At 39.0% G+C, this 22,062-nt stretch overlaps 1 protein-coding gene across 2 annotated transcripts in view; it reads right to left on the reverse strand.

The window, feature by feature from the left end:
- Positions 1-21,813, reverse strand: part of tp63 (tumor protein p63) — a 57,230-nt gene extending 35,417 nt beyond the window's left edge. The window contains exons 1-3 of one of the 2 annotated variants that reach the window (XM_087835781.1): positions 21,772-21,812; positions 21,102-21,164; positions 20,869-20,999 (exon numbers count right to left, since the gene is read on the reverse strand). The gene's annotated coding sequence lies outside the window, so the exon portion shown is untranslated. Of the gene's footprint in view, positions 1-20,868; positions 21,000-21,101; positions 21,165-21,771 lie in introns of both variants that reach the window. The other variant, XM_087835782.1, reaches the window with a different exon arrangement.
- Between the last annotated feature and the right edge of the window lie 249 nt (positions 21,814-22,062).

A 22,062-nucleotide genomic window follows, 5' to 3' on the forward strand; every position in this document is an offset into this window, starting at 1 on the left:
AGTATGCTAAAATAAAAGGAAGGGTCACCGCAGGAGGAATGATAATAAATAGATGTGGTGTATCCAGGGAACACAAACCTTTAAGCTGCTCTCTTGTACTTTTAATAAAGATATAGAGCCTCTCTCTGCCCGCGGTGCACCTGTGAGACACGGCACTGATACAGCGGATACTGTGTGCCAACCTGGTGACGAGACACTGTGGACACACGGCCTCTATTTTTAACATACTGTATTGGAAGGTTTCATATCAGCATTTTCACACTCGGCGGAGTTCGTAATGAATGAAGCACCCTCTTTGTTTGTTTCTCAGTGTAAAGAACATCTGGACAGTCCACTAATCAAGTAAACTCGTACGCTTTTGTGATGCATGTCACATTTTGGTGACGGACTGTGTGCTTTCTCAGTCATCCAGGGCATTTGAGTTGAAGGTAACTGGACTTCTGAGAGACCTGTAACTACCTTGAACCCAAGCATTCAGGACCACATTTTGTGGTTTATTGTAAAAACAAACCCAGAATTGGTCACATTACATTTCCCGCCAATAAATATCCACTCGTGAATCTCCCACTCCAGTCTTTTGAAGCCTGAATGACCATCTCTTTCTAAATGTGGCAAATTCAATGGACAGCCAAGAAGTATTATTTTTATTATACTGTAGGCTATGTATTGTTTTGTACTGACTAGTTTATGGAAAAGAGTCCCATCAACCCTAGAAAGGCTGAACAGGTGCACCTGTATAAATAGTTGCATGACCCAGCTCTCAGAGACCGAAAACAATCAGCCTGATTGCCATTAGCCACTCCTTTTATACTGCTGCAAGCTTGGAGTAAACCTAAAATACACATGCATTGCAGTAAGGGTCTGTGCTGATGAATCAGCGTGGTCACAAAAAACTGGAAAGCATGAAGACATCAACGCACTCACGGAAGCAACTACAACACTCGCTTCAGATCGATGAAAACAGAGCGATCGCAAGTTTAGCAGCTATAAAAACAATTAAATAATTCACTTATATTAACAATATTTCAAAACATTTCATAGCTGTCAAAATGGCCTTACTCTGTCATGGACCAGTGACTTTCCAGACACCATTTCTTGCTAATCCATCCAAACTGTGTTGATGTACTTCGGTCTAGAGCAACCACCTAAGAGACAGTGGATGAGCAGCACTGCCATCTCCAAGTGACAGTTTTAATTCTATATATTAGGTTTACCTATCCTGACTTCTGTTGTTGTCTTCGAGGTGCAAACTGGGGTAAATACCTAAAACGACAGTGTTAACATTCGGGATATTTAGGGTATTTCCTGTGTAACAAAGAACTCGCACCAGCAAAGGAGTTTTTGGGCTTCCCCAACAGTAAATCACCAGGAGTGTAATTTTAAAAGTTGGGTTTAACTTACCTAAGCTTTGACACATACTTATTAATATTTTTCTTAACTGGATTTCATATTTTGAATGAGTAAAAAAAACGTAAATTTCAATTTATGGGTGTAGTTTATGAACGCTACATGAATGACACGACATAAATAAACTTTCATGTGTAGCCTCAGGGTGGAGGCTCCTAATGATGCTCAAATCTAAACCTGCCACAAAAGCGGGTAAACAAGAAACACCCTAAAAACAATACAAGTTCACAAGCAGAAAGCAAATAAAAGAACAATATGCACAACTCACTCACACACTAAGTTACATCAGATGTGACTGAGCTGTGACTTTCAGCCACTTCTTCAAAAATCATTTTAAAAATTAAAAAAAAGAAGCTGAAAACAAGTTGAAAAAGAATTTTAGATGGAAATTTAACCCCGGTGCCTCATCAAAGCCAGCAACAAACACTCCGCTTAATTGTGGCGCTGCATTTTGCACGATCTTCTACAAAAAACCACCAACGGATGTGAACACCAAATGATCAAATACGAGACCGTGTTGTGATATAACCGAATCATTGAGAGGATCCGCCATTGTGCTGCATGTCTGCTGATCTGATTTCTAAAATTAGTAAAGCTAGGCTTAACTGCTCATAGTTTTGTAATCACATTGACTTCTAATTTGGTTTAAAAAAGTCCACAAGCTGCCAATTTTTATGAAATTTTTAGAGACGTGAAAGTCTGAAATGAGTCACACCCAACGACCGTGCGAAAGTATGAGCAACTATTTCCCCCAAGGTCACTGCTGGAAATACCAGCGACCGTTGTTGGGTTGCTCTGTGAAACATGGTTCCCAGCTGAAAAATGACAACCAATCACAGCTCACATAAACACGACCATAGTAAAAACCCACTTGTAAAATCCCATGCTAATTATTAGGTTATTTAAGCAACAAACCTCTCTAAACCTAACACACACACTGCAGCTTTGACCACCTCCCAGCACAACAAGGACAAACTGACCTCAAGATATCATTAAATCTGATATTTACACCGACACACGAAACCCTTACATCATTAATTACTCTAAGGCCCAGGCGCTGGAAACCAGTCACCGAGCCGCTATTACTTCATTTGAGATGTATGTGTGTGTTTATGGGTTAGCAGCTACGTCAGGGACATCTCTGGTACTGTCATCAGTGGGAGAGCACATATGTCTAAAGTGGTGATTATTCTCACAGGCCTCTGGTTAGAGAGCGTTAATCCCGCTTTAATCTGCAATTGTATCTGCAGATCAAGCCAAAAATGGCAACCAGCCTGAGTGATCGGTGTGCTTAATTCATTCTGGTGTGTTCATCGTGCTGAAGGCATTATATACCCGGTTCACACAGCCTTATTAATGTCAGGAGTTTACATACAGGATGCCAACGAGCAGTTGGTGGAGCAGCTGATGAGGTAGCAGCGACGCTCGCTGCACTGTGGAGTGCTGCATTATCAGTGTCAGTCACACACACCACGCCGAGGCCAATCACTCTCACGCCGTGTGGGGGTTATGTGGGCATACTTGTGTGCGTCTGTGTGTATATTCTAGTTGGTGACTAATGCAGGGGAAATCCAGATGAGTCAAAACTACCAGTGTCCGATGCAGTGTCTGAGAAGCGCTAATTTACAGCCTATGCACTAAACTGCCCAGCAACTTGGCATTGTTCCTGTCACCTCTATAGGGAAGTCTTGTGTTCGGGCAGTGTGAAGAACCGTTGAGGGAAGGGATGAAAAACGTAGTAAACAAGAAAACGAATCAAAACATTCCCAGCATAAATTCACTTCCTGGAGGGTGGAATATTTTGACATTCAGACAACCAGTCCTGTACTTCCATAACGACAAAAAAGATAAACAGCCGTGAACTGCCTCGAGCTTTCCCATGTGACCCACAGAACCTGTATTTCTATTGAATCACTGAATCATTATTTGTAGTAATATTCAGACTCCCAGACAATTATTGATGCTTTCCCACGATATGATTCAAGGTTTTCTTTATGCGTCTTTTGTTACAGTGACTTTTACACCTGAGATCAGGTTGTTGCCACGTTGGGAAAATCAACCTTGCCTGCAGCAACTGAAAGGCAGTGAGCCAGAGTTGAAAAATACATCCAGTATGACTGCCTTTAGCTGGAATCCAGATTTGTTTGTTAAATGTTTGTTATGCTCAAATTGATGAGTTGAAATGTAAAGAAGGGATATCTGAGAAATGAACTCTTAATGCTGTTGCGGTGAAAGTGGCATTCATTTTTCAAACCAAGGCAGATTCCAGAAGTTTTTGTTTATCTGTTTTTATTTAAACATTAAAACAAAATCTACAAAGCTGAAACTCCATGACAAAAAGAAATCCACAGACATTTTGTGCGCAATAATGAATCTTGTAAAACAAAGCACCTTAAAGTAGTAACATTGCTTGGCCACCAGCAGAGGCTGTATGCAAAGAGCATCCCTCTAGTTAAATGTTTAACTAGTATGTTGAGGCAAAACAAAAACCACTAACATACAGGTAAAGGTAGAACAAGTAAATGTGATTCCTAAGTTCAACAAACCAGGGAAACTGCATACCGAGAATAGCAATTTCAGAGGTATCGTAATTACCGATGTAACAGATCTACGGCGTCCGAGCTAAGTCGCTGAAGAGATTGGAGGTGGTGTCAAAAGCCCGTTCCCGTTAGCTGAGATCTGCTATAGAACGAAAAAAAAGCCACTATGATCATTTATAATTTTCTGTAAGGTTGTTCAAATAACATTTGTGTGAAGTAGCCATCATTAACTTTTAGCAAACAGTGCACTTGAAAGGTAGCATGAGTCTCTCTGAAGAAACATAGCTAGTGTTTGTGCATGTTTCAGCATGCATTTAACTTTTATATATATATATATATATATATATATATATATATATATATATATATATATATATATATATTCCTCATTTAAGGGACACAATACATATGATTTCTTTGGTCATTGATTTAATATCCCAGTTGATCTAAATTTACTCACAGCCACATGATTTAATCTCACTGTTGTTGGGGTTTACTTCAAGCATGCTGTGTATTTTATTCCAAAATATGGCCTTTTCCTAACCCACACTTAATCTTTCCTAAAAACAAACAGTGAGTGAAAATGAAAGTAAGCTGTATGTTAAAGAGCAACAAAAAACTGTCAAAACTGTCTGACATCAGGTGTACTGGATCTTATTAAAATCCATTTTTCTCCCAGAAAGTATAAACATGCCTAGAAGTCTTCTTAAAGTGTAGGAACATGTGACTAATGAGTCCATTTTGTTGTTTTGTTTACATATAAATACGTCACGGTGGACTTTTACTGTTTGCAGATAAATCCCTGCTTAAATTGCAATTGTTCATTTATTAACGCTCAATGCAGGAGGTATAAATAAATAGTACTTGCAATGCGACTGACACATTTCACACAGCGATTCCTCAAACAGTACTTTATGTACAGTTTAGAGACATGGATAAGCAGCAGGCCACAAGGGACTGAAGACTAAACAAAAACATGAAACTGTGGATTAGAACCAGCTCCAGTTCAGACGAGTACGACTGGATCGCTTTGTTTTTTTTCCCAGGGGACTGAATCCCTTCACCGACTGGCGCAGAGCACTTCTGGTAAACACAATCAAAGCTCTCCAACAACCGGTCCCAGATCTGAGAGGCAGACAACCAGTGAACCACAAACCATCAATCACAGCTAATCCAACACTAAACCTGTCTTTGCTGCCGTTTGAAGTCAGTTACCATCACACACGGTGCGCTGTTAGCACAGAGCCGTGCTAATAATTTTACATTTACAGTGGAGAAAGGAGCAGAAACACTGGTAGCAGTAAGCTGACAGTGAGACTTATAGCCTAATTACATAAATAATCTTGTTATAATGTGACATTCAAGAAGTACATTAAAATAAAAGCGGTTAATGATTAGCAAACTAAAGATAAAATGTAACCGAACCATTATCGTAGAGATGAATTACAGGGTGCTTCCTGCTTCTAAACATGCTCCTCCGCCTCACTAATCATTCCAGCGCAGACCATTTTTGAGGATTAGATGGCGATCGTCTCCTCAATTGAGAGCAGGAATTAAATGAGGAAATTGTCCGTCCTCAGGAGCAGCGGGGTGATGATATTTTACACTGGACGAGCAGGTGCTGCCGGGACCTGCTTCAGCACTTCTGTAAGGTAATATAATACACTTTCATACTCTAACTTTCAGAAATATAGCCCATGATGTAAAAGTTGTGGACCGGTGTTTAGCAACCACACCGCCGGTATCCCGGCAACAGGTTGACAAGTGTGATTGGTCTGGCCCTCAACCTATTAAAAAGCATGTATGGTAGAACATAATGATGCTTCCACCCGTCCACATGTAATCTAAGTGAGGGGTTAAAGTGTCCTTTGTCACCGGATACACTTTAAAAATAAAACGCGCTGTCGATGTTCTGGGACGCTTGAATGAAAGTGGATATTTCAGAGGCATTTCTTCGAGACTGATGAGTGGATGGATATAGTTTGTCTGTAACATACCAAACCATCAAACAATTACACGTTTAACATGCTGTGCATTTCATTCATCACGTCATAAAAAACTATGTACACCAAAAAAACTGGGACATCTTGTTTTGTTTTTTTTATAGGCGATTTCTCATTTTGTCATTTTTGTGACTCAAGTATTCAGATAATTCAAGAGAGAGTGTACGGCACAGCCCTGCTTCTGTCAGTGTTGACTTCACTGTTAAATTCCTTCCATGAGTCACAGTCAGTAAAACGCCACGGAGCTCGCCGTTCAACAATGACCTTGATTTTTTATTAGTTTTTCATTCTTCTTTTGCTGACATGAGGTCAGCCCGAGTGAAGAACCGTGTAATCCTCTTTGCTAATTGATAGGCTTACAGAACTTACACTGCTATGACCACATATGAAAGTTGATCCCAGACAGCAGGAGGTAGTGGGAAGGGAATGTTTTCAGTGTCAGGTATGCCAGGTTCCAGCGAGATAACGTCACACCAATCTCTGGCAGTGAGAAGGTTTGCAATTGTACATGTGTTAAGGTGTCATGGCATGGTCGTACGAGCTTGTGCGAAACAGACATGCAGAGCCCAGCTCTTCTTCTTCTCGTCTTACTCTTGCTATAGCCGTACACGATGTATCGAACTGCTGCCAAATCATGCCAGGGCAGCAAAGAGCCTTCGCAGCAGGTGATGTATTGCAGAGCGCTCAGGATACAGATGCTGATCAAGGAGAACGGATCTGAACATCTGATAAGTATATAAGTGGCGTCTGTTGATCAGCGGAGTCAGCGTTGACCTTCAGCTTCACATCACATAAGTGGAGTCTGAGTCACTTAGCAGGCTTTTACACACAGTGCAAAAATTTTAAGGTTATTTAACCTTTTGTTTACAAAACCTTTCAACTCAAAATCAAACTTCTTATAAAGAAAAAAAAATCATAACACAAAGACCTGCCGGACGTTTTTCCTGCTGAAAGGTAGTTTTTTCTTCTCACTATTACCAAGTGCCTGCTCATTGGGGATCTTTTGGTTGTCAGGGTATTCTCTCGATTATTGTGGGGTGTTTATCTCACAGTATAAAGCACCATGAGGTGACTGGTGTTGTGATTTGGTGCTATATAAAGAAAACTGAACTTAAAATGAATCACATCTGTAGGTAGGGTTAATGATGAGGCTCTGAGGTTGGTAATATCAGTCTGGTGTGAGATATACATATATTGTACTCTCATATGTAGACTATGTATATCAGTAATTTGGTGGTTTGAGAAATATAAAACCCGGACACGAGCCCCGAAGCAACCAAAACAGTTTTTGTACCTGGCTGTTATCATGTTATGAGCTGAAGATGTGCAGATTGCATCACTTCTAGGCCCAGCATGTGGTCACTGGAGGAACAGCAGATTTTCACTTTATGTTTCAGCTCCAGAGGTTACCACTGGTTTACAACCTATTCCTGGGTCGTGGTTTGGGATATGTAAGTTAACTTCCAATTTTATTTTGCAATCATTGCCTACAGTTGTTGGTCATTTGTCACTTTGCAACCCACCTTCGTCCCAGTTCTTCCTTTCATGTTGTCGGCAAAGTCTGAGATCAGAGCCATGCAACCAAATACATTTTGCAGCACACAGAATTAACTTCTTAGTTTATTTTCTTAGTGCAATGTCACTGCAGTCACGTAGTGTAAACAGGACGATCGGTGTTGGCTAGATAAATAAATACAGCCAATTTCTCACATTCTTAAATAGAAAATAACTCCAGTTCATGGTGTGCTGCACTACTGTCTTTCTTTACTTTTTTCATTAACATAATGTATGATGCTATAAAATATTTGGGAAGTGACCATCATTTTCACGCTGCTGTACTGTTTTTTGTGAGGCAGGCACTCTTATTGCACTGTATAGACTATAATATATTAATACACAATATAAGTTTGGGGGACACTACAATGAGTTTTAAGCCACTTTCTAAAGTCCACTACACAGTATGTGATAAGTGACAGACAAGGTAAATACTAAACACCAACATGCTAGCTTCTGATCTTTTAAATTGGCACACTCCTGCAAGATCACTGAGGTCTCCAGATCGATTGCTCCTGGCTGTCCCGAGGTCCAGGTTAAGGTACAGAGGAGACCGGGCCTTTGCTGTGACTGCCCTTTCACATCAGGACCTCCCCAACATTGGACACTTTCAAAACCCGTTTGAAAACCAACTTTTTTCCTTGGCTTTTAAATCAGAATGACTTTGTACTACTTTTATTTGTCTTATTTCTTACTCAAATCTTCTAATTTTATGATTCTTTTTCTTAACTTGGATTATGTCTTCCTATGTTTTTATATCATTTGATTATCTTAAACGTACAGCACCTTGGTCAACAGCTGTTCTTTTAAATGTGCTATATAAATAAAATTGACTTTAGCTTCGCTATTGTGAACGTGCTTGATCCCCCATATATATCTGATCTTCTCCATACATACTCACCCCCCCCCACACACACACACACACACACACTCACACTCCACTCTTCTTCAGCTTCACTTCTGTCTGTTCCACCTGCTCGCCTGACCATTGGACTTGAAGCCTTTAGTTGTTCTGCCCCGAGACGTTGGAATTCCACCAGATCTTTTAATTATTTATTTGTACTATTGTAAGGTGAACTTGATGTTCTTTAAAGGCACCTATAAATAAAATGTATTATTATTATTAGCAGCAGCAGCAGCATTATCATTATTATCATTATCATCATTATTTTTTATTATTATAAAATATGCGCGAGCCTCAGTGTCATCAGACCATTAAAGCGAGCACATGTGCTGAAGATGAGCAAGCCAACTCGTCCACAGAGATCTGGCACCAGCTGTACCAACTGCACCTCTCAGGTAGAATTCTAGCTACTGGTCAGTGGTGTCTGGAGCGATCCTGACAAAACAATGCAGGTTATTAATGTAACTGTACATTTAACCAATCAGTGATGAACCCAGCCACGAAGATCTCTGGGGGTCTTTAAAACCATCTCAGAAAAGTAACCTGAGATAAAAAATAAATAAATTAAAAAAAACAAACAGCCTAACACAGCGTGACAATGTATAAAACAAAAGTTAAAAAAAGTCTTGTTCTTGGAGATCTATAAACTTTTTGTTTAATAACGTATAAACTAAAAGACAGAGTTGAATGTCATTCTTGTTATTGTAAAGCTGTGTGATCGAACTTATTTTTTAATCCAGTACAACTCGTCATTGCTCAACATACGACCTTACTCACTGCAAGTGTGACAACACACTGTACCAGCGGACACGGTAAATTCTGAGTCACTGTTTTGAATGAAGATGTTGCATAACATTGACTGCTCCCCATAGACTATGGTAGTTTTGTTTACTGGTCCCATTCCAGTGTGTGCGGGTTTTAAACAGTCCAAAAAACAACAACAACGAAAAAAAACCCAAAATGTTTTTAGACGCTTTGCACTTTCCACTGATTAATGAGACGTAACCAGGAGGCCCTGATCTTTTAAGAGTGTGGAGTAACATGATATACTGAAAATACAGGAATGGCCCACTTTGTTTCTACAGCACCACTATTAAACTGAAAAGAGTGGAAGCAAAACATAATTTCCAGTTTTCTATTATTTTTGCTTAAACACAGCTAAACAAAACAAGCGAATCAGATTTTTTTTTCTTTAATTACCCATATTTGCAACAGCAAAAGAGTAAGCTTTCAGCTGGTAATACCAAACAAGAAGATGGTAAAACTCCTAGGAAAATATCTCTTTGCCAACAATGGCACAAAGCCACAATTACTGTGACCAATCAGGGTGTAGGAGGTTAAGAAGGAACACTAATTGTGTTGCCGTGTCTGCATGAAATCCACTGTAGCTGCCTTCTCTGTTTGTTTTCAGTTTGTAATACAAGAAGTCAGCATTAACCAAGCAGGAAAATAACAGGTCTGAAAAACAAATCTGTTCTTAAGACCACAGAGGGCTGGCTGAGGAGGTTGCAGGACAGGTTTGTTGAGCCTCAGGGGCCTGCAGATCCCATTCAGCTTCTGCAATCGGGCTCTCTCCTCACTCAGCTCCTACAGCGCAGACGGTTACTGCTACATAAAGCACATGAACTCTGTGAAATGTGTGCAATCCTGACAGGCGTCCAACATATCCCAGAGCCCTGTCACTCTCGCCTAGCCAGAGAGAAAAAACCCAACGTGATGACAAATCCTTGAGCTTTCACTTGTAAAGCAAACACATCGAGCTGAAGGTAAGTTTAAACAAGCGTGTGTCCACTGCTGTTTTGTGTGCTACATGATACACATTTTTGTGTTTAAGAACACATTATTCACCTGGTTTTTGTTAGGAGGAAGGAAAAAATGGAAGACTGGAAAAAGTGATGAATATGTCATCAGTCAGCTTTTCCATGTAATCTTTAAATGCCAGATTGCTCCTTTTCAGCCCCACCCCATCCCGTCATGGCCAAGTGACTGTGCTCAGTTGCAACACACAGACACACACACGGTTTAACACCCTCAGGTGTTCTGTGCTGCTGATACACTGTAAAAACAGTTCTGAGGCACCTTCCTTGAATGCAGGAAAACCTCTGATCTGCATTTATTTAATCACTTCCACTGCAACCATTTCTTTTAATATTAACTTAAATACACATTTGTCAGTGCTGCATTAGTAAATCGCTACCTTTAGAGTTTGAGCTCAGTTTCACTTTCATTAACAATTAACAATCACATGATTATGCAAAATTTGAATGCTTCTACTTTTTCAAATGTGAGGTTTTGCAGCTTTTCTTTGACACATGTTTATTTGTATTTGAGCATTTTCTGACTTTATTTGACAAATTAGATTTAAAAAAAAAACTGATGGATAAACAAAAACGTTAGTTTAAGGCTTCAAATCAAGTAATTTGAAGACACTAAACTCAGACTCATGACAACAGCAGCTTATCTGAGCTCTGATTGCAATACACTTTAGTTTAATGGGAATTCTCAAATCCAATGTTCTAAAATAATCCACAGGTCCAGATTTTAGAAGCATATGCCTTTTTAGCCCATTTATAATTTCTTTATATGCAGTAGCTTTATACAATTTTATTGATATGTGATGACGTGTAACAAACCTGTTTCAGCATTGTCCACAAAACTGCTTACCTTCAGAAAAAATGATTAATTACAGCTATGAATAATAATGTAGAGTAGATTGGGATCTTCTTTGCTTAGATTTCCCAACATGCCTTGCATTAAATTCTGCTGAAAACATTTGATTTTCTGTATGAAATTCATTATAAATTTACTGCTGTTATCAGGTAAAATCCTATCTTGCTCCATCTCATATATAGAGTACATACAACGTTCTCTGAAAAGTTAACCAAAATAAAGGTTAAAAAACTTTTTTTTTTTTAACTACATGAATCCACCAAAACTTAACCGAACAGCCTGTTTTTAGAGTGCAGAGGAGGATGGCAAAGAGATTAACGGCTGAGTGAACTCGGACACAGTTCAAGTGCCAAACTTACTGTAAGGTGACTCTGTGAAGGCAACAGCGCAAACACATATGGACACACGCACGCAGAAGGAGTCATCGCACCTTCTGTTACTATTACTCACACCGAGTCATCGTGCAAAGAAAAGAAGCTTATCTTTCATCATGCGAGGCCTTTCAAAACACCGCACTATCCCACTTATCAAAACAATTTTTAAAAGCGGTTGCACAGATTTCAGCAATGCCAGGAAGTACAGAAATGTAGCTTAGATCATTTCTGGTGTTGGTTCAAATGGTGTCGAAGTGACCGGGGAGTGTCGGCGGCCGCGCGTGTGCCAGAGTCGGAGCTCTAGACGCCTCCGTACAACAGGAAATGCCAATGATGGTACCTTTTGCCTCATGGCAGGCTGAATGCTGCTGGAATGTAAACTCCGTCCACATGCTGACATTACTGCCATCAGCCTGTCTGCAGTGCTGAAAAATCACTTTACGTTTACTGTGCTCGAGTACGGTTTTTAAAAAGTTGACTCTACTGCAGTTAATAAAGGAAAATAGTTCACTTTTTACTCCAGTGTATTAACCTTCCAGTCATTGAGTAAGGTCATTTATGAAGCAGACTGTTATCAGAATAATGTTTCCAGCATGAATCTGTCATTCTGCTTCACCAAGAACCTTTTTTTTTTACATGAATTCTTCCATAGGTGTAGCACAAATTATGGACAGTTGTTTGAAACATATTTGTTTGTTGTTGTTGTTTTTTACATTATAAGGCTTTTATTTTATTGCAATTTGTAAATTATGGGTAATTATTCCATAACAGGACATCTCATTCTGACAGTGCTCCGCAGGGCTGTTCGATATAACGATATATATCGGATGACGATATAAAAACGTCTATCGTTTAATTCTCATTATTTACGGATGAGAATTAAAGATTTTAAATCAGACGCATGGAAGTAACAATTGGAGAAAACAAAACAAAAAAAACCCAAAACACCCGACAATGACGACTTCACTGAAATCTGTTTGACCCGGCCTGTTAGTGATGCTGGCCTTTAACCTGCGCTGTATGGACTGTGATCAAGTGACAGTTTCTTGTAAACTGAGTAGAGTTATTTTTCCAGAAGGTGAAATACTCATGAACGTGCTACAAGTGACTCTTTGTCTATTAGCATCATTACTAAACCACAACATGTCAAAGAGCGAACGCGGTTTGACATCTGCAAGTTAAAAAAAAGTACTAAAATACACTTAAAATGCATTTAATCTCTGTCATGTTTGAAACTCTGGACTTTAGCTTGGTGGAAGATTAAAGTGCTGGCATCTGTAGTACCTTGTGCATAATAAGTGCTTTTGTGTGGTTAAACTGAAGCTGTTAGGATTTTTTTGTCATCCTTGGGCTGCAGAAGCAAGTTGTTAATGCAATCTCGCCTCTCCCTTTTGATGTATTAAAAAAGGAGCTATTATGCTTATCTTTACTCTCTATCATGATTCATGTCAGCCTATAAAAATGTAATGTACAAAATTAACATAATTTCGTTTTGAATAATGCGTTAAGTGTATGCAAAGTTAAAGACCTGATGCTTCAGGCTGTCAAGCTTCCTTACTTAGAGCCAACAAAGTTGAGTGAGTGCAGCTCACAGGTTCAAAGGACAAAGGAAAGTAGGTTTTAAGAGAGGGAAGCTTTAACAGGGGCTAAAACTGTGAGACAGAATATTAATTCAGTATGAAAAAAAAGGGATTATTTGGAACAGTGACTCAAGCTAAGTTACTTTGAGATTCATCACAAAACTACAGATGTTGAAATGTGGATAACAGCACCCACGATAGCAAAGTACACAAACACCTCTCAGCCTTGCTGCCAACGCAGTCTCTCATTGTGTATTTGAGAAAAAAATATTCCCGCACCCCAGTCCTGGCTTTTTCTCTGGAACTGCAGAACCAGCCCACCTTTATATCAATTTGAGGATCAATTGCCCTGCTGTTCTCTGTAAAGTGTACTCTAGGTTATTCTATCGTTCTATCGATTGTTTTCAAAGAAATATTACACCCAAAAAACACTTTAGGCTTAAGTTATTTCCATGTGAACATAAAACAACATATCCTCGTGCTCGTCCCCACAGTATTGAGCGTTTTGATGACAAACATGTTGTTTTAACCACTGTTAATGTAATTTCATGCATATAACTACCAAATATGTGATAAATGTAATATATGATATAGGATGTAAAATAAATCTGGCAAAAATAAAAAAAGTAAGGCTTTTATTAAGTCAGAAAGGTTATTATTTTGAAAAAACGAAACACACTTAACTTCCCTTTATATATCATTTCCTGAAGTTCTAGAAAGACTTGCTCATAGTAAATCCAGCGACTCTTCTCATTTATCAGAACCAGTGTTATCTTCCTTACAGGTAGATAACAGAGCCATTACTCTTATTTAGAGGCTGCAGGTAACACCAGTGACTCACATGTATAGAAAAGCCTTATCAAAAACTGCTCATTAAGTTTGTTTTGCATAGCTTATTGATATTTTAGGCAAACATCATGTTTTCTTCATCATTATTAATCATCATGTCCTCAGATGGTTCATGGCATCATTTATGTTACTTATTGTTTGTCACATCTTATAAAATGTGTGATATTTGACACGATAACTTTACCTCACTGTCTACACGTGCTGAAGAGACCGGGGAAATAATCAGTCATAAAAACCTTTAACACTGCACAAGGAGCGACAAAGAAGCAACACCAGTGACAAAAAGACAGCATGTGCAAAGAAAATAAATACATTTTCATTTGAAGACATCTTGTCATCCTAAAAGCGTCTCTATAGAATGACATAAAACAGTCAGGAGCAACGTTTTTCACTTCTCTGGAACTCGACAAGCAAGATTACTCATCAGTCAGAGCACCTTTCTGAAGAACTCCCCCCTCCCTGCCCCCATAAGAAGTTTGCTAAGGAGCTCACAGACGAGTTATACAAATACTGTTGTACTAAAAGACTTTTTTTTTTACAAAAAGTACAAATTTATATCTGTGATTAATCTCCGCAATGCAGACCTTTTTAGGTGAGTAACTGCACATGTTGCAACTGAATCCCATTTATTCACTATTCAAACACAATAGCGTGATTTTTGAGCGTATCAATGCAGTGAGGACTGCTACACTTAAAAGAAAATTTCCATCTGCATGAATTTCTATTTAATACTTGTACTCTGTTGTGAGGGTGGCAGGAAGGTCCCAGCACACAACAGATAAAGCAGTGATGACAGCTATGATGTTTAATAAGTCTCACAGAACTTGAAATGCACTTTAGATATTAGTGTCACAAAAACTTTCACATCTCAACCAATAATAAAGCTGAAATTATAATAACAGATTCTAAAGCATAGAGAGATACTAATCACAGAAATGATTTCCCTCAAATTTACCGAGAAGCTGCAAAGCAAGACACCCAAGAATGAGCTTTGACTCAGAATTTAACTGAAGCGCGGCCTCCGCTCTCTACGAGTGACTCAAGGAAACTGATGCTTGCTTTCTTATCTGCCAAACTCGACTGCTGTAACTCTCTGCTGTCCGGTCTAATTAAAAACATTTTAATGTACTACAATTCATTCAGAGCTCTGCTGATAGAAGGACAGAACACATTACACCTATTTTTAAGTCTCCACATCATTTTAGTCAATCAGTACAGAGTATATACTTCATAAACTGGCTGGCAGGAGGTTTGCTGGTTGTTAAAACTTCAGCTTTTACCTTTTGTCCTCCTGCTGGAAGACCTGAAAGCATTTGCTTTACAGACATTATTTATTTGTAGTTATTCACTTAATTGCACTTAATTCCATTTTAAGACATTTTATTTTTTAATGTACTTTTTTCTGTATTTCATCTTAATGTTGCATTATTTAATTTAAACTTTATATGTTATTGCATTAATATTTCATTTACTTTTTAACTGTTTATTTTCATTGCGTACTCTCGCTTACAGTTTGCTTCAGTTTCAGCTTACAAACTGTTTCAAGAATATTACAGAATGGTTCAAATTTCATTTCATGTTCTGAGTTGTAGGAAACGTCATGTTGAACATCAAAGTAAAACAGATCTGCTTAATTTAAAGTTAAAATCTTTATATGACCTTAATTTAGCAAAGTTTATAACTTATAATCTTAGAACATGCCACTAAGAACGCCCTGGATTATTTTTCAAAAGTTGTACAAAAATCTTTCCATTATGTTTGAAGAGACCGAGGTCCTAGTTTTCACACTTTGCTGCCCGTTCCACTTCACAGGCTGGCTTATTCAAAAGTAACCATGAGAACGAACCTGACTCGAAGTAATGAATCATGAATCAAAGTCTAAACACAGCACGTCTCGATTCTTTATCACAACTCTACGAAATCAAGTGTTTCATACTTGGAAAAATCAATTATTAACTGAAGTGAGGATGGACAACGGCAATCCTTAATATCAAGCCTCAGTACAAAACTATTCATTTAAATGCTCTATTTTACATTCAGTTGGGATACTGTTACATTTTCAGTTGTATAGATCTGTGTGTTGACACCAGCAGTACATCGGGTGTCAACACACAGACACACACACACCAGGGAGGTGATTTCCCACTTCCATCATGAAGCGTCAGTATTTATACCAGCACAGCGGGACAAGATCGCACTCATTCACATTCACCTTAACAGGTGGACCTGAGCAGCTGTGATCCTGTGTGTGCATTTTATTCAGATGTTTCTTTTTCACACGATGTTGAAAACACAGCTGACGCACAGTTTTAACAGCAGCAGGTGCTTCCGGAATTGTCGAAATGGTTAATGCGTTTAAAAAGCATTTTTGCGTGTAGGCAAACAGGCATACAAACATTTTTGATGCCTAATTGCCACTTTGGCAGTGTTGGCCTACAGGATTCACGAGTGCTAGTGAGGAAATTAGTAGGTTAAGACTAAGCAAACCAAAGCTACTGCTCAGTTTTTAGGCTTTGCAAAACAGAGCAAAATAGCGTAAGCAGTAAGGATTCTGCTGTGAGCATCAAGATGTGCAACCTGAACTATGGAGGCAGCTGTTAGCCACATCTGTCCACATCTACTGCTAGCGCTGCACGCTCCTTCAGCTGTTTATGATGCTTGAACACATGACAATGACTTCATTGACAAGGACTGGGTGGTGCTGAGGCTCATTTTGACCACAGGGAGACACAGATTGAACTTCAGATTTAGCAGGAAATCAAATTCTTAACTGCACATTTCTCTGAGATGTGATGTGTTTATATTCTGATGTTATTTATAACTGGCTGTTGGTCTGTTATGACACTAAATGGTCTGTGTTCACTGTGTATGAGTTTAACATATGCAATAGGAATTCAAAGATTTGAGCTTTTCATCCAGCATCACAGTGCCACCAGCAGGTTTTTGAAGAGTGGACAACAAAACTCCCCTCCAGCAGGAATTTCATCCCTAATGTGATCCGGTGAGCAACAGGAGCACAGATCCATACCGAGACTCCCGTCACAGCTCCAGCTGTGATTCTCTTCAAATCAAACACCGGCTGCATTTCATCAGTACGTGCCTGCGCGTCTTATAAATCATGGCCCAGAAGGCTCTGGCTATGCGAGCTGTGACAAACAAATTCTGGTTTACGCCTTCTTTGAGCTTCGTGTTGAGAAAATATTTACTGTGCATGTAAAGTGCGTGCAGGGGGCGGCCAGTTCATGTCTGCTGAAGGTTAGCAACGGCAGACATCTGGTGAAATTGTAGCCCACAGCTGTCGCCGGCCTGACATCTCCTTGCTCTCAAATTTATCTCTCACCGCTGGGACATGTGCGTACGACATGCCAGCCATATCGAGGGCATATTTGCAAACCGCGAGGAGGTTGCTGGGGACACAGTGGCTGACACGAGGAGCCCACGGGCTGCTGCTCCTGCTGCTTGGGTGGAGGTGGGTCGGGGAGGAGGGAGAGAGAGGCGGAGTGCTCACTTAGGGTCAAGCCTTCGCATTCTTCCCTCCTGTGCCGGAGGTCAGGCTGGGGGACAGATAAAGGAGGGCTGAGACTGACATCTTAACCTCACTCGTAAACTGCTCCACTTGGTGAGGAAACAGGCCCACGGGGCAGAAACGGCCACTGGCTCAGACCAGTGCGGTTAACATTCTTAGAGGATAATAACACTATTTTGACACATGGGTCATGTGAGGTGTGTTTTCACACTGATGCGCTGAACAGTTTTGTATTTCTGAGGGGTTTTTATTTCTTTAAGCCTAACTGAAAAATGCCTGAAAGTGCTTTAAAAATCCTTAAAACACGCCACAACTGGAAGAGGAGATAAAGTACAACTATAGCATTACATCAGGGTCGTAGTAGAGCAGGATGTGGCCAATTTAATTACTTTATATGCAGCTTATATTATAACAGTGCACCACCAAATTATATAGCCCAAATATTTACTTTGACAAAGTTCATCTTTGGGAATAAAATACACAACTTCACACTGATATGACATAGGAGTATGAAGTGAAATGGAAATACTGGAGAACATTAATCATCACAATAACCACAACATAAAATAAAATATAAATGAATGTGAAATAAATGTAAACACATACACAAACATTTATAGATGTAGAGCAAAAAACAGTTTTTGTTACACTTCCTCTAGTGTTTTAGTTAGTTTAGACAAGGTGTATGCAGTTATCATTATTAATTATATACTAACTCGTCTATTGAAAAAACATTTATTTTCTTTGCATGCAGAGAGAAAAGTAGGTTGGAGTGAAATTCCTTGTTTGTATGTACAAACTTAAATAAAGTCTCTCTCTCTCTCTCTCTCTCTCTCTCTCTCTCTCTCTCTCTCTCTCTCTCTCTCTCTCTATATATATATATATATATATACAGATATATAGATAGATAGATATAGATATAGATAGATAGATAGATAGATATATATGTATATATATATATATATATATATATATATATATATATAGAGAGAGAGAGATATATAGAGATATATATATATATATATATATATATATATATATATATGTATATATATGTATGTATATATATATATATATATATATATATATATGTATGTATATAGATATATATATATATATATATACACACATATGTATATATATATATATATAGATATATATGTATATATATATATATATATATATAGATATATATCTATATATATCTATATATATATCTATATATAGATATATATATATATATATATCTATATATATATATATCTATCTATATATATATCTATCTATATATATATATATATATATATATCTATATATATATATATATATATATATATATATATATATATATAGAGAGAGAGAGAGAGAGAGAGAGAGAGAGAGAGAGAGAGAGAGAGATAGAGATAGAGAGAGAGAGAGATCATCATGTCTGAGCTGACTTAAACTCATACTTGTTACTTTTTGCTGTAAAACAAAGTTTCCTTGATTAAAAATATATATATATATATCTGTATCAGTAGAATGGGTGGGACCACTGTGGTTAATAAGCTGCTGTAAAGTGTTAATCTCAGTGTAAACCACAGTGTAAACCAACAGTGACTGTTGCTTTTCTGCAACCCTGAACACGCATTAATTCTCCCACACCTAAAGGAAAACTCTGTGTAGCTCTCCATTTAAAAAAGATCTTAGTACATGTCCGCGAAATAGAGCATTTAAAGGTCAGCAAAGCCAAACATCTGGATGGACTTTGACACAAGCACCTGACTGACCGGGGAAAAAACAAACTGATGCCCAAAGAGAAATCAGTGATTTCCATGTTCAGACTAAACATGGATTTGAAGATCGGCAAGTTGACAACTGTGTCCAACATCAGGCTAGCAAATTATCCTAATTAGTCTCTCACATTATTTCATCCACAGAGATTATTTCTATTTACACTAATCATGAATAACATAACAACCACTGACAGGTGAAGTGAATAACACTGATTATCTCTTCTTTATGCCACCTGTTAGGTAGGAAGTGAACATTTTGTCCTCAAAGTTGATGTGTTAGAAGCAGGAAAAATGGGCAAGCATGAGGATTTGATAAGTGCCAAATTGTGATGGTTAGACAACTGGTTCAGAGCATCTCCACAACCGCAGCTCTTGTGGGATGTTCTCGGTCTACAGGTGTCAGTATCTATCAAAAGTGGTCCAAGGAAGAAACAGTGGTGGACCAGCAACAGGTAATAGGCGGCCGAGGCTCACTGATGAATGTGGGAGCAAAGGCTGACCTTTGTGGTCCGATCCATCAGATGTGCTACTGTAGCTTAAATTACCAAAAACAGTTCACGCTGTGTATTCTGACAGAAAGTTGTCAGAATACACGGCGCATTGCAGTTTGTTGCGTATGGGGCCATAGAGAAGCAGGCCAGACCATGCTGACCTCAGTCAACCACTGAAAGAAGGACACATGAGCATGAAAACTAGACCAAAGAGCAATGGAAGAAGGTGGCTTTGAGATTGCTGCAGACCAACAACTGGTTTGACGAGCACATCAGCGAGTTTGAGGTGTTGACTTGGCCCCCAAATTCCCCAAATCTCAATCCAAACGAGCATCTGTGGGATGTGCAAACAAGTCCAATCCATAGATGCCCCACCTCGCGGCTTACAGGACTTAAAGGCTCTGTTGCTAACATCTTGGTGCAGATACCACAGCACACCTTGAGGGGTGGAGTAGAGTCCATGCCTCAATGGCTGTTTAGGCAGTAAAAGAGGGACCAACACAATATTAGGCAGGTGGTCATAATATGGTGCCTGATAGGTTAATATTTGAATTAATCTTATAAATAATGGTTCCCACTCTTCAGTTATCTGTACAGTATGGTTATCTGCTTGACGTGTATCTGCTATAGTTGGTCCACTAGAAAGTAAACTACGGGTTGGTGGTACTGAAGCACTTTGAACATATATCAAAAAATGTGGAGGCATTTAAAACTGTAAAACATAAACTCACATGAGAGGCCTCAGACGTGATCACTGATAACTTTACTGATGCCCACAGCACATAATTGGACTTCCAAATAGCTAACAGTACACAAAAGGCAACGTGAAAATAAAACTTACTATCACGTATCAACAAATATGCACAATATGTACAGCATGTACAGTATGCACAAGGCAGCAGGTGGCTGTTTGCTCATGTTGGCGAGCAGGTGATCGTTAAAAGCAAAAATGAATGGAATTCAACATTAATTAAAGCTAACGATAAACTAATGTAAATAATAACTCAGACAACATAAATCAAACACAAAACACACAGTTTTCCATTGCAGCAATAAAATATTATAGTGAGCGTCAGATTGCAGACAGCTATGATATGCATGTGTATGAGGACTTAAATACGAATGTGGGTTCAGTGTGTGTGTGTGTGTGTGTGTGTGTGTGTGTGTGTGTGTGTGTGTGTGTGTGTGCGCATACATGTCTGAGGCTCGGGCCGGTCCCTGTGCAGGCTCTGCTCATTCTCCTCAACTGCAGCCTTTCCAGGAGCTTGTCATCAGTGCTTAGTCCCACCACCGCAGACCGTCTGCCCTGCGTCTAATGGGGGCATCCTAAAACAAGAGGCGGGATGACTGACACGGCAACACAGACTCACTCTCATACCCTGTCTGACATGCGAAATATGGCAGGGAATGCAGTCCTCATCAACCCACCTCAGCCAGTGAACAACAGCCAGTGTGGTGATTTTCATGTATTGCACAAGCTGCAAGTACAGACTGGAAATAGAGCTCAGTCAGCACACTTTCACTTGACATTTTGAAACATAAATCATATCAGTACACTGTGGCGAGGCTGAATTAAGTAGTAATGACAAGCTAACAATCAGCATTTATGTTTCAAATTATTCTTTCCATCATCTGGACATAATTTACACAGGTCTGTCTGACAAATATCTCATCAGCTTCTGTGTTGTGTTTACTCATTTCATCAACCCTCAGCCCACATTTCTCCATTCAGCTTTAAAGTCAAATCAGAAATCAGATATCACAGTTTCTTTTTTTTTTTTAAGAAACAGTCTCAAACAACCCCACGCAATGACATGACAAAAATATCACTATTTCGTTTAAAAATAAATCCTTAAATATATGAGTTGTTTTTCAGGCAAAACTGTATAAGAAGACGGATGAAATTCTCACATTTGATACTTTCAAAGAAAGCAGAAGCCGGGAGCCACTTTAACTCAGCCGCAAATTGGAAAGTGTTTTACCACATTTCTGTTTCCACCCTTTAAAAAAGTAAAGAAAATAATTTAGCTGACTCCAGCCTCATACTTGTGTGTTGAAAACTGGAACCAGCATGATTCTTTCCTAAACAAATACCTACCACCTCCAAAAGCCTGCGGACACACCTGCTGTTTCCTCTGCGCTCAACGAACACGATATCCTGCAGCTTCCGGTTAGAGCATCAGGCGTTCCAGAGCAGATCCGGGAGAGCCATTCCACTTCCTGTTTATCCAACCGCACAGAAACGGGCTGCAGTTCAACCAGTGTTGCAACAGGGGGCGCTCAAAAGATGGTCCTACATGAATAATAATAAAGCGTATTAATGTCGTATGTCACATTGACAAAAGAAATATAAAAGGATTTTTTTATTAATTAATTTTTTGATAAAGGA

Source organism: Neolamprologus brichardi, chromosome 23, assembly GCF_056152115.1.
Source record: "Neolamprologus brichardi isolate AB-2024 chromosome 23, ASM5615211v1, whole genome shotgun sequence".
NCBI lineage: Eukaryota > Metazoa > Chordata > Actinopteri > Cichliformes > Cichlidae > Neolamprologus > Neolamprologus brichardi.